We start from the raw sequence: 13,539 nt of genomic DNA on the forward strand, positions 1-13,539 counted from the left end.
CGCATTGAGGTAGGCCAGGACAGAATGGGGAACATTTAGTCTCCTGTTGTCTTGTTGAAAGACGACGTCACGAAGACCCTGAAGACAAGGCATAGCCACTGTCATTAACTTGTTAACCACTGTCATTAACACGTCAGAAATTTATCTCTTGCTTTCCTCATTACCGGCCAGTTAAATCAGATGTAGACACCCCAATCCGTCACACTACATGCTGACCCTGTATGATGATGATGAATGCAATCTGGTAACGTTAGTCCTCCTCAGAACATCCAAACACAAATATGTCTGTCATAATGATGTACACATAAACGGGACTCGCCTAAGGCGACGCGGCGCCACTCTGTGCCCAATGTTGTCGTTAGACGCACTACTGTCGGCCAACTCTCCCTCTGCTGGCGCACCAATCGAAACTGCAACAACTGTCGTTGAACTGAGAGTCTGTGCTGCTCCAGATATTACCACACAGTGCATGTGGATACTTGTTTTGTTATAAACAAGCCCATTTCCTGACACAATAGTGGCCGTGCGGTTAAAGGCGCTGCAGTCTGGAACCGCAAGACTGCTACGGTCGCAGGTTCGAATCCTGCCTCGGGCATGGATGTTTGTGATGTCCTTAGGTTAGTTAGGTTTAACTAGTTCTAAGTTCTAGGGGACTAGTGACCTCAGTAGTTGAGTCCCATAGTGCTCAGGGCCATTTTTTGACACAATATTCGTGACACGGCTCTGCGATCTTGCATGGACAAGTGAACAATATGCCTGTCCTATTAGATTCTAGTCACGTGGGGCGGTGGAGCCAGTTCATAAGTTGAGTACAGCCTTCCTGCATCCACAGACTCCATATTCTCATAGAAGTCGTGCAATTTTAATGACCTGCAGTGTATACAGACTATTAAATTACAAGTATTTTTATCTATTTTAGCTGGCATCTTGGTGAAAGTAACCATCTTCTTGCGCGAAATAGAGATGGTTGACGTGTGTATTTTATAATCAGTTTTCTTTGTTCAAAATGGCAGAGCACAACGAGTGACAAAGGCTCAAGTTGGTCATATGAAGGCACGTTTAACGTCCTTAACGTCGTGTCAGCTTTTCTGGATCCTACAAGCGAACGGATACAAACTACAGTGGAAGTTACTGCGTGGTTTCTCTGCCAGGACAGCCCTAGGAAAGATCGCTCTGTGTCCAAAAAAAGTGCTACACCTTTATACATATATAAGACTATCATACAGTAATACTGTTACCGTATGATCGATCGTCTTGCAAAATAAAGTATGGCTTGGGCTGAGAAAAATGGCGCGAGCACTCTTCTCAGTGTCCTGGTGGAATAAGCCCACTCTGATGGTGTGCACTAGGGTTGCATACTTAAAATACGAGAAGTACAAGTAGGTAATATCTATTTGTTCGTACCAGATAAATATATGTTTGCAAAGAACATCATTTTCTGTAACATTTCTCCCGTCTTTGTACTGTCAGATTCGTCAAGCTGTAGGTACTTGAAGCCGAAACCATTGTTACGATCCTACGCCAGCGGGTGGTATGTCAAAAAGAATAAGCTGAGAGTTACATTGACGTGCAATAGAATTACACATTTTTATAGCTATTCCGTGACGCACCACCAATCTTACAGATACCTGAGGCTTATCAGAAGCCAGCAGCGGGCACAGTTCTAACATCACTTCAAAGTCTGTCACAAGCTCGTTAATTTGTAAGAGTGGACTGCGTCAAGGTTTCAGCCATTGATATTCCTGAGATTAAAGAAGATTGGGGTAACGTGCAGGAACAGTATCTAAAAGCTGAGATTCAGAATAAATATTTTCAAATGTATGCTCATGTCTTCAATGTGGTACAAAGTACTCTCAGACATAAACCATAGGAATATTAAGTTTGCAGGCGAGATAAGGTGTGCTGTATGTGCACTCTTCAACAGTAACAGGCGGATAAAAGATTTAAAAGCGCTGCGACGGAAGTCGGTAGATTCACTAAGACCGAACGTGAGGAGAGGGGCTAGTGTAACTGGTTAATACAAACCATAAAAAAATGCACGGAAGTATGTTTTTTAACACAAACCTACGTTTTTTTAAATGGAACCCCGTTAGTTTTGTTAGCACATCTGAACATATAAACAAATACGTAATCAGTGCTGTTTGTTGCATTGTAAAATGTTAATTACATCCGGAGATATTGTAACCTAAAGTTGACGCTTGAGTACCACTCCTCCGCTGTTCGATCGTGTGTATCGGAGAGCACCGATTTACGTAGGGATCCAAAGGGAACGGTGATGGACCTTAGGTACAGAAGACACTGGAACAGCACATTACGTCCACATGCTAACACCTTTTTATTGGTCTTTTTCACTGACGCACATGTACATTACCATGAGGGGTGAGGTACACGTTCGACGGGCGTTTCATAGGACATGGAGGACGCATAAATTGGCCAGCCCGTTCTCCTGATCTTACACCTCTGGACTTCTTTCTGTGGGGTACGTTAAAGGAGAATGTGTACCGTGATGTGCCTACAACCCCAGAGAATATGAAACAACGTATTGTGGCAGCCTGCGGCGACATTACACCAGATCTACTGCGGCGTGTACGACATTCATTACGCAAGAGATTGCAATTGTGTGCAGCAAATGATGGCCGCCACATTGAACATCTATTGGCCTGACATGTCGGGACACACTCTATTCCACTTCGTAATTGAAAACTGAAACCACGTGTGTACGTGTACCTCACACCTCATGGTAATGTACATGAGCGTCAGTGAAAAAGACCAATAAAAAGGTGTTAGCATGTGGACGTAATGTGCTGTTCCAGTCTCTTCTGTACCTAAGGTCCATCACCGTTCCCTTTGGATCCCTACGTAAATCGGTGCTCTCCGATACACACGATCGAACAGCGGAGGAGTGGTACTCAAGCGTCAACTTTAGGTTACAATATCTCCGGATGTAATTAACATTTTACAATGCAACAAACGGCACTGATTACGTATTTGTTTATATGTTCAGATGTGCTAACAAAACTAACGGGGTTCCATTTAAAAAAACGTAGGTTTGTGTTAAAAAACATACTACTGTGCATTTTTTTATGGTTTGTATTAACCAATTACACTAGCCCCTCTCCTCACGTTCGGTCTGTGGAACCGATTCGTCAGTATTTGAAGTGGTTTACGAAATATATCCAGCGGTAACGTTGGGTGACTCACCCTATATATATATATATATATATATATATATATATATATATATATATATATCATTCCGTCTTCAGGCCACACGCATATATATATTTTCAAATGTATATGTATATATATACACTCCTGGAAATTGAAATAAGAACACCGTGAATTCATTGTCCCAGGAAGGGGAAACTTTATTGACACATTCCTGGGGTCAGATACATCACATGATCACACTGACAGAACCACAGGCACATAGACACAGGCAACAGAGCATGCACAATGTCGGCACTAGTACAGTGTATATCCACCTTTCTCAGCAATGCAGGCTGCTATTCTCCCATGGAGACGATCATAGAGATGCTGGATGTAGTCCTGTGGAACGGCTTGCCATGCCATTTCCACCTGGCGCCTCAGTTGGACCAGCGTTCGTGCTGGACGTGCAGACCGCGTGAGACGACGCTTCATCCAGTCCCAAACATGTTCAATGGGGGACAGATCCGGAGATCTTGCTGGCCAGGGTAGTTGACTTACACCTTCTAGAGCACGTTGGGTGGCACGGGATACATTCGGACGTGCGTTGTCCTGTTGGAACAGCAAGTTCCCTTGCCGGTCTAGGAATGGTAGAACGATGGGTTCGATGACGGTTTGGATGTACCGTGCACTATTCAGTGTCCCCTCGACGATCACCAGTGGTGTACGGCCAGTGTAGGAGATCGCTCCCCACACCATGATGCCGGGTGTTGGCCCTGTGTGCCTCGGTCGTATGCAGTCCTGATTGTGGCGCTCACCTGCACGGCGCCAAACACGCATACGACCATCATTGGCACCAAGGCACAAGCGACTCTCATCGCTGAAGACGACACGTCTCCATTCGTCCCTCCATTCACGCCTGTCGCGACACCACTGGAGGCGGGCTGCACGATGTTGGGGCGTGAGCGGAAGACGGCCTAACGGTGTGCGGGACCGTAGCCCAGCTTCATGGAGACGGTTGCGAATGGTCCTCGCCGATACCCCAGGAGCAACAGTGTCCCTAATTTGCTGGGAAGTGGCGGTGCGGTCCCCTACGGCACTGCGTAGGATCCTACGGTCTTGGCGTGCATCCGTGCGTCGCTGCGGTCCGGTCCCAGGTCGACGGGCACGTGCACCTTCCGCCGACCACTGGCGACAACATCGATTTACTGTGGAGACCTCACGCCCCACGTGTTGAGCAATTCGGTGGTACGTCCACCCGGCCTCCCGCATGCCCACTATACGCCCTCGCTCAAAATCCGTCAACTGCACATACGGTTCACGTCCACGCTGTCGCGGCATGCTACCAGTGTTAAAGACTGCGATGGAGCTCCGTATGCCACGGCAAACTGGCTGACACTGACGGCGGCGGTGCACAAATGCTGCGCAGCTAGCGCCATTCGACGGCCAACACCGCGGTTCCTGGTGTGTCCGCTGTGCCGTGCGTGTGATCATTGCTTGTACAGCCCTCTCGCAGTGTCCGGAGCAAGTATGGTGGGTCTGACACACCGGTGTCAATGTGTTCTTTTTTCCATTTCCAGGAGTGTATATAGGGTGGTCCATTGATCGTGACCGGGCCAAATATGTCACGAAATAAGCGTCAAACGAAAAAACTAAAGAGAACCAAACTTGTCTAGCTTGAAGGGGGAAACCAGATGGCGCAATGGTTGGCCCGCTAGATGGCGCTACCATACGTCAAACGGATATCAACTGCGTTTTTTAAAATAGGAACCCCCAGTTTTATTACATATTCGTGTAGTACGTAAAGAAATGTGAATGTTTTAGTTGTACCACTTTTTTCACTTTGTGATAGATGGCGCTGTAATAGTCACAAACATATGGCTCACAATTTTAGACGAACAGTTGGTAACAGGTAGATTTTTTAAAATGCAGAACGTAGGTACGTTTGAACATTTTTTTCGGTTGTACCAATGTGATACACGTACCTTTGAGAATTTATCATTTCTGAGAACGCATGCTATTACAGCGTGATTACCTGTAAATACAACAGTAATGCAATAAATGCTCAAAATGATGTCCGTCAACCTCAATGCATTTGGCAATACGTGTAACGACATTCCTCTCAACAGCGAGTAGTTCGCCTTCCGTAATGTTCGCACATGCATTGACAATGCGCTGACGCATGTTGTCAGGCGTTGTCGACGGATCACGATACCAAATATCATTCAACCTTCCCCACAGAAAGAAATCCGGGGACGTCAGATCCGTTGAACGTGCGGGCCATGGTACGGTGCTTCGACTACCAATCCACCTGTCATGAAATATGCTATTCAATACCGCTTCAAACGCACGCGAGCTATGTGCAAGACATCCATCACGTTGGAAGTACATCGCCATTCTGTCATTCAGTGAAACATCTTGTAGTACATCGGCAGAACATTACGCAGGAAATCAGCATAAATTGCACCATTTAGATTGCCATCGATAAAATGGGGGCCAATTATCCTTCCTCCCATAATGTCGCACCACACATTAACCGGCCAAGTTCGCTGATGTTCCACTTGTCGCAGCCATCGTGGATTTTCCGTTGCCCAATAGTGCATGTTATGCCGGTTTACGTTACCGCTGTTGGCGAATGACGCTTCGTCGCTAAATAGAACGCGTGCAAAAAATCTGTCATCGTTACGTAATTTCTCTTGTTCCCAGTGGCAGAACAGTACACTACGTTCAAAGTCGTCGCCATGCAATTCTTGATGCATAGAAATATGGTACGGGTGCAATCGATGTTGATGTAGCATTCTCAACACCGACGTTTTTTAGATTCCCGATACTCGCGCAATTTGTCTGCTATTGATGTGCGGATTAGCCGCGACAACAGCTAAAACACCTATTTGGGCATCATCAGTTGTTGGAGGTCGTGGTTGATGTTTCACATGTGGCTGAACACTTCCTCTTTTCTTAAATAACTTAACTAACAGGCGAACGGTCCGGACACTTGGATGATGTCGTCCAGGATACCTTCAGCATACATAGCACACGCCCGTTGGGCATTTTGATCACAATAGCCATACATCTACACGATATCGACCTTCCATTTTAACACGGGTAATGTATCACGAAGCAAATACCGTTCGCACTGGCGGAATGTTAGGTACTTATACGTTTGTGACTATTACAGCACCATCTATCAAAAAGCGAAAAAAAGTGGTCCAACTAAAACATTCGTATTTCTTTACGTACTTCACAAATATATAATAAAAAATGGGGGTTCATATTTTAAAAAAACGCAGTTGATATCCGTTTGACCTATGGCAGCGTCATACAAACTTGATATACTCCGGTAATGGTAAGGCGATGACGAGATACGCTTGAAGTTCTCTAAGACAACAGATACAGCAATGACAAATAGGTCAGTAGGCAGTAAAGTTGAAGAGGAATGGACATCTCTAAAAAGGGCTAACACAGGCGTTGGAAAGAAAAACACAGGTACAAAGAAGATACCTGCGAAGAAACCATGGGTAACAGAAGAAATACATTCATTTATCGCTGAAAGAAGGAAGTACAAAAATGTTCACAGAAATTCAGGTATACAGAAATACAAGTTTCTAAGGAATGAAATAAATAAGAAGTGCAGGGATGCTGTGAAGAAATCGACAATGAAATAATTGTCGGAAGGACTGACTCGCCGTATAGGACAGTCAAAACACCATTCGGTGAAATTAAAAGCAAGAGTGGTAACGTTAAGAGAGCAACGGGAATTCCACCGCTACACGCAGAGGAGAAAGCGGATAGGTGGAAAGAGAGCATTGAAAGCCTCTATAAGGGAGAAGATTTATCTGATGTGATAGAAGATGAAACAGGAGTCGATTTAGAAGAGATAGGGGATACAGCATTAGAGTCGGAATTTAAGAGAGTTTTGGAGGACTTGAGATCAAGAAACGCAAAAGGGATAGATAACATACCATCAGAATTTCTAAAATCACTGGGGGAAGTGGCGACAAAACGAGTATTAACGTTGGTAAGTAGAATGTATGAGTCTGGCGACGTACCATCTGACTTTCGGAAAAAATATAATCCACACAATTCCGAAGACTGCAAGAGCTGACAAGTGCGAGAATTAACGCATAATCAGTTTAACAGCTCATGCACCCAAAGTGCTGGCAAGAATAATATACAGAATGGAAATGAAAATTGAGGCTGTATTAGATGACGGTCAGTTTGGCTTTAGGAGAGGTAATGGCACCAGAAAGGCATTTCTGACGTTACGGTTGACAATGGAGGCAAGACTAAAGAAAACTCAAGACACGTTCACATGATTTGTCAACCTGGAAAAAGCATTAGATATCGTAAAATGGTGCAAGATGTTCGTAATACTGAGAAAAATAGGGGTAAGCTAAAGGATGGCCAAGAGGGAAAAATAAGAGTGGACAACCAAGAAAGAAGTACTCGGATTAACTAGGGTGTAAGACAGGGAAGTAGTCTTTCGCCCCTGCTGCTCAGTCTTTACGTCGAAGACGCAGTGACGGAGATAAAAGAAAGGTTCAGGAGTGGGATCAAAATTCAAGTGAAAAGATATGATTGATACGATTCGCTGTTGACATTTCTATACTGAGTGAAAGCGAAGAAGAATTACGTGATCTGCTGAATGGAATGAACAGTCTAATGCGTACAGAATATGGATTGAGAGTAAATCAAAGAAAGTCGAAAGTAATGAGAAATTCAGAAATGAGAACAGCGACAAACTTAACATTAGGATTGATGGTCAAGAAGCAGATGAGGTTAAGGAATTCTGCTACCTACGCAGTAAAATAACCAATGACGGGCGGAGCAAGGAGGACATCAAAAGCAGACTAGTAATGGCAAAGAGAGCATTCCTGCCCAAAAGAAGTCTACTAGTATCAAACATAGGCCTTATTTGAGGAAGGAATTTCCGATAATGTACGTTTGGAGCACAGTATTGTATGGTAGGGAAACATGGACTATGGGAAAACCGAAATAGAAGATAATCAAAGCATTTGAGATGTGGTGCTAGAAACGAATGTGGAAAATTAGGTGGAATGATGAGGTTTTACGAAGAATCGCAGAGGAAAGTAATACGTGGAAAACGCTGAGAAGGAGAAGGGACAGGATGAAAGAACATCTGTTAAAACATCAGAGAATGACTTCCATGATACTAAAGGGAGCTGGAAAGGGCGAAAACAGAGATTGAAATACATCCAGCAAATAATTGAGGACGTAGGTTACAAGAGCTAACCTGAGATGAAGAGGTTGGCACAGGAGAGGAATTTGTGGCTGGCCGCATCAGACCTATCAGAAGACTGATAGCTCAAAAAAGAAAACAGCAAGGTGTGTGTGCCCATCGTCGACAACAGCGTCTAAGCTGCTAACTTATCAACTGGCTCCATTTCAGCTACTAAATATAATTCTTGACCCAAAGTTGAGAAACATCTTGCCAAACTTCTTTGAAGTTTGGAAGGTAGGAGACGGAGCGCTGGCAGAATTGAAGCTGTGAGGACGGGTCGTGAGTCGTGTTTTGGGTAGCTCAGGTGGTAGAGTACTTGCACGCGAAAGGCAAAGGTCCCGAGTTCGAGTCTCAGTCCGGCATACAGTTTTAATCTCCCAGGAAGTTTCATAATAGCGCACACTCTGCTGCAGAGTGAAAATCTCATTCTGGAAACATCCCCCAGGCTGTGGCTAATCCATGTCTCCGCAATATCCTTTCTTCCAGGCGTGCTAGTTCTGCAAGTTTCGCAGAAGAGCTTCTGTGAAGTTTGGAAGGTAGGAGACTAGGTACTGGCAGAATTGAAGCTGTGAGGACGAACCGTGAGTCGTACTTGGGTGGCTTAGTTGGTAGAGCACTTGCACGCCAAAGGCAAATGTCCTGAGTTCGAGTCTCGATCCGGGAAACAGTTTTAATCTGCAAGGAAGTTTCATCTTCCCAAATGTCTGCGTGGCTCTAAGAACATTTTGTTGCCTGCCAATATATGAGGCTGATGCTGAAAGATCGTTTAACACATTCGAGAGAATAAACAATGTTCTACAGTAGGCTATGTCGCATTTACATTTTTAGATTTGCCAGTATTTGCTCTGGAATTGTCTTAGGCTCGTGAACTAGATGTTAATACTGCAGTTGATACAGGTTCAAACAAAAAAGCAAGGAATGTTGTTTTATGACCTTTAGTATCAGTTTCATGGATCTACTACATCCATACCTGTGTATCTATGTTCCGCATCTCCTCCTAAACTGATTTAAACCACACTTGGTACACATACATCTTCGGGCAACTATCGCTGTGAGAATAAGCACCACCTGCCTATTACAGTGTTAGGTGGCTATAATTTCGCACCTTACAAGCACTCATCCACATACTTTGCCGGGATCTACAAACACAATTGGGTATCATGTGATATGTTGTACATCGTATATACGAATATATAAAGGAGACTGACATTGTGACGTACGCCTTGTAAATAATTGTTAACGCTTATTGCACGAAAGGTGATGGTGTGTCTTTATTATCAGAACGGCGTAATGAATGATTGCCTCTACTAGTAGAGGTTGGAACAACAGTGGAAACGAAACGGCAGGCGGAACTCAAGCCCTGGGTGGAAGGCCCACACAGGTGTGGTGGTCCAGCTCCACACAGAAAGTGCCAAAACGGACAGTCTGGACACCTGAGCGAGAAGACACAATGCAGGGGCGGCCGGCCGCTATTGTAGTAGGGCCGGAAGGACAACCGGATAATACTTTCGAACTCTGGAAAGCTTGGACCAGCTGAGAGGAACGAAGAAGCCTCACCTCGTAAACCACGCAGCCTGGGTTATATCCAAGGATTTTTACTCAGAAGCGTACCATTGTACAAGTATAGGTATTTCCATGCAAACTTTCCGTGCTGGACGACAAAAGGCTAAAATATGGTTGATCGGTGTGTGGAAGAATTTGTAGAGAGGGAGAATATTCCATGGTTATGAGAATGTGATTTGCCTTCTGTGTTACGAGGGTGGGGAGCCGAGCCTTGCTGGGAAGCCAGCGGTGGAGGGACGAAGTCTTTATTGTGAGCTCGGTATCAGCTTCGTTGGCACAGACGGACTTGCTGTCTTTGCTCTCAGGAGAGTTTATAGTTGGAACAGTTAGGCACTGTACTGTTGTGAACCTATACGATTCTGGACTTCACCACCAAGTTGGAAGTCATCGTTGAGTACGCCGCGTTCAGTAATTGAGAACACTTCTTCTGCCCATACTTACGTTGAGGTGTTATCTGAACTCCGTCCTTGTGGCTGGGAGTTCGCGTTTCTCGTCTGTAGAACACAGAAAGGAGAAGACAGTATTAGAGTATATTAGTCAGAGTACCACCTTCTGCCGTCCTAGTGTTTGAAAGAGTTTATTTGTGGCTGGAGTTGTTCTATCGTCGCAGACAAGTACGAGAACCATCACTTCGACGCACCGGACGCAGTACATACGGTAATATCGCAAATTGCATCGGCTTATTAGGGCTATAAAGCTAAAAAGCTGTGATCACGTTAGTTTATTTCCACTGAGGTTCCACACCACCGTAGATCATTTTTGAAAGTAGTGTCTTCTAGCGTGTGGTACGTAGATGATGTCAGTCATTTCGCGTTATTGATATTAGATCGCTCAGTCATAATGAGGGGCACAGTTGGGAAATTGATACATAATTTTAGTTATGAAATATAGACAATTGTACTTAAAGGTTTGATTTTAATCTATAATAAATATATATTGAACAACAATGTTTATCATTTAGTATTATTAGTTGCCTTCATCATTCATTTATGTATGTAATTTATATGTTAAAAAAGAGCATTAAGGGGAGCCGGAGGTGCCTATGCTGCCCATGTTAAAATCACTAAGTTTGAGGAACATTTATGAATAAACTATCAAATAGAAAAATTTGAATTTTTTTTTACATATAGAGTGGTTTAGTATTGCAGTTATGACAGAGGGATTTTGGAGTATCTTTTCTAGTTTCCTTCCAATTATTTTTTTAAATTAATGACCTAATTTTTTTACAAATAATTGCTTTATAATTAAACTGAAATGAAACTACTGAACATATTGTCAAATGGCTGTGTTGCAATGTACGTTCGACCACTAGGAGTGCTGTATAAAAATTTCATCTCTCTAGCTTGAGTGGATTTTGAGAAAATGTTCCTTATATTCGAAAAATTCTAATTTACGGGAAATGGCTATCGAAGTTTCTCAATACATTCCTGTACTATAGGATGGATTATCAGGGTCTTCTTCTTCATCCTCCAAAAGCTTCCTCTTCTGTCTTTTTTTCTGGCCTGTTGTTCCATCATACTTCATATGCCTTTCTCTTCTTTCTTATCCTTTCTCTGTCAATATTTCTTAGTGCTCGTACAGTGTTCACCCCAGCTGTAAAGCCTAATGCCTTCAGAACTTCACACTTCACACTGTTCCCTTGGTTGTAGGTTGCTATTGCATCATAAATGCCAAAGTGCAGTGTTTTTATGCTTACAAACACCCTTTTAGGAATCACTTCCCAAATCAAATTGTTTACACTCTCATTAGGATTCTGCATCTTTCCGTGTAGACATTTGTGTAACAATTCTGGCTGTGCTAAGTCATGAAAAATTGGTTTTATTGCATTTATCACAGCTGCTGCAAACCATGTTTGTGATCATAGTTCTTTTTTGCATTATATTTGCACCAGGAATCTCTTGGGCACAGGCTGTGTTGAGGGTATTCATTGGAAGAGGCAGTATGAAGGAACAATGCCCATACTGCTTTTTGCATGTCACTAACATTGCTAGTATTTTGCCTTATAGCATACCCATAGTATCTCTGTAGACGTTCAATCACCTCATCAGTAAGCCTGCCTCTCCCTCCTATTGTCTTTCCATCACTGAGCTTACTTGAACCCAAAGTTTGTTTGAGCCTTCGAAGCCGTGCACCCATACACTTTTGCACATGCCCAATGCATTCCAACTTTTCAACTACAAATTCATTTCCATATGGTTTCAGTTCCTCTATAGTCTTGAAACCTTTGGAGTCACCATCCCCACAGTAGTATTTGCTAGAAGATGTCACAGGGCTATGGCCAGCCATGTGTTGCTTAGCAGAAGAACGCACTGTTTCAGTAATTGTTGTACTGCAACTTGGTATTAGTGTTAATTTTCTTTTCCCTACGTTCTTCCTCTTCTTATATACACGGTTACTAAAACGTGGCATCGTAACCAGAACAACGCTTTACACAAGAAGTATAATACTACCAACAACAGGCGCAACACTGAACTAATTTGAAACGGTAAACAGCAGACAGACGATGTTCCGCGCTCTTAGCGCTTCATTTGTCACAGAAAACAATGTAGCCAACCCTTGCACACTTGCTGTATGCCTAACATAAGGCGCTGTATGCGTAACAGGCCGAGAAAATCCCAAGCAGTTCGCCAGGAAGTCACGAGAGGGTGTTAGATGCATTCAGCAGCCGCCCATTTCCTCTGCAGGCGTGGGGGAAAATGGTAATAACTCCACTTCTAGGGCGAGTAGAACAATAATTCAGAGTTTACATTAAAGAGGAATGTTCCAATTAATTTTCGGTGGCAAAAAAAAATCGTAATTTTTTGGATTTGACCACCTCTGGCTCCCCTTAAGAGATCCTAAGATCTGCTTCAGGGGAATAGTCAGACAGGGCCAAATCATCATTTTACGTTCATTATTTTCCGCTGCGCACATTGTAATGAAAGAGAAGCCTAGCTCGCGACGCGTGACTTCCCAGATTTTATTTACCAACTGTTTGCGAACAAGAGCAGTTGGCGACTTCCAACAAACTTTAGACAATATCTCAAATATTAACGATTTTTTTCTCACTGAAACCCCTGAAAAACGATGAGAAGAAAAAAGTTTATCGCTTACTATTCTTCCGCTGTTCGTGCAGTAAAATGTCGCATGAGGTATGACTTTGTAATTTATTACTTCTACTAACTGAACTGGAAACACATTATGCAGACAGTACGCACATAGAGCATTGAATGAAAATGCAAAATTATCTCACTGTTCGACACATTGTTCAAGAGATACGACAGTAAACAGTAAGATGCGTGAAAAACTGAAGCATCGTGCATGACTTTTAAGTTCAGTACTTCGTTATTACCACTCGAAACAAATTTTGCAGACAGTAATCACATATTCTATTGAATACGGCTACAAAATTATATCGCTGTACGACATATACAGGATGGTCCATTGATCGTGACCGGGCCAAATATCTCACGAAATAAGCGCCAAACGAAAAAACTACAAAGAACTAAACTTGTCTAGCTTGAAGGAGGAAACCAGATGGCGCTTTGGTTGGCCCGCTAGATGGCGCTGCCACAGGTCAAACGGATATCAACTGCGTTTTTTTAAAA

This window comes from Schistocerca cancellata, chromosome 8, assembly GCF_023864275.1.
Source record: "Schistocerca cancellata isolate TAMUIC-IGC-003103 chromosome 8, iqSchCanc2.1, whole genome shotgun sequence".
Lineage (NCBI taxonomy): Eukaryota > Metazoa > Arthropoda > Insecta > Orthoptera > Acrididae > Schistocerca > Schistocerca cancellata.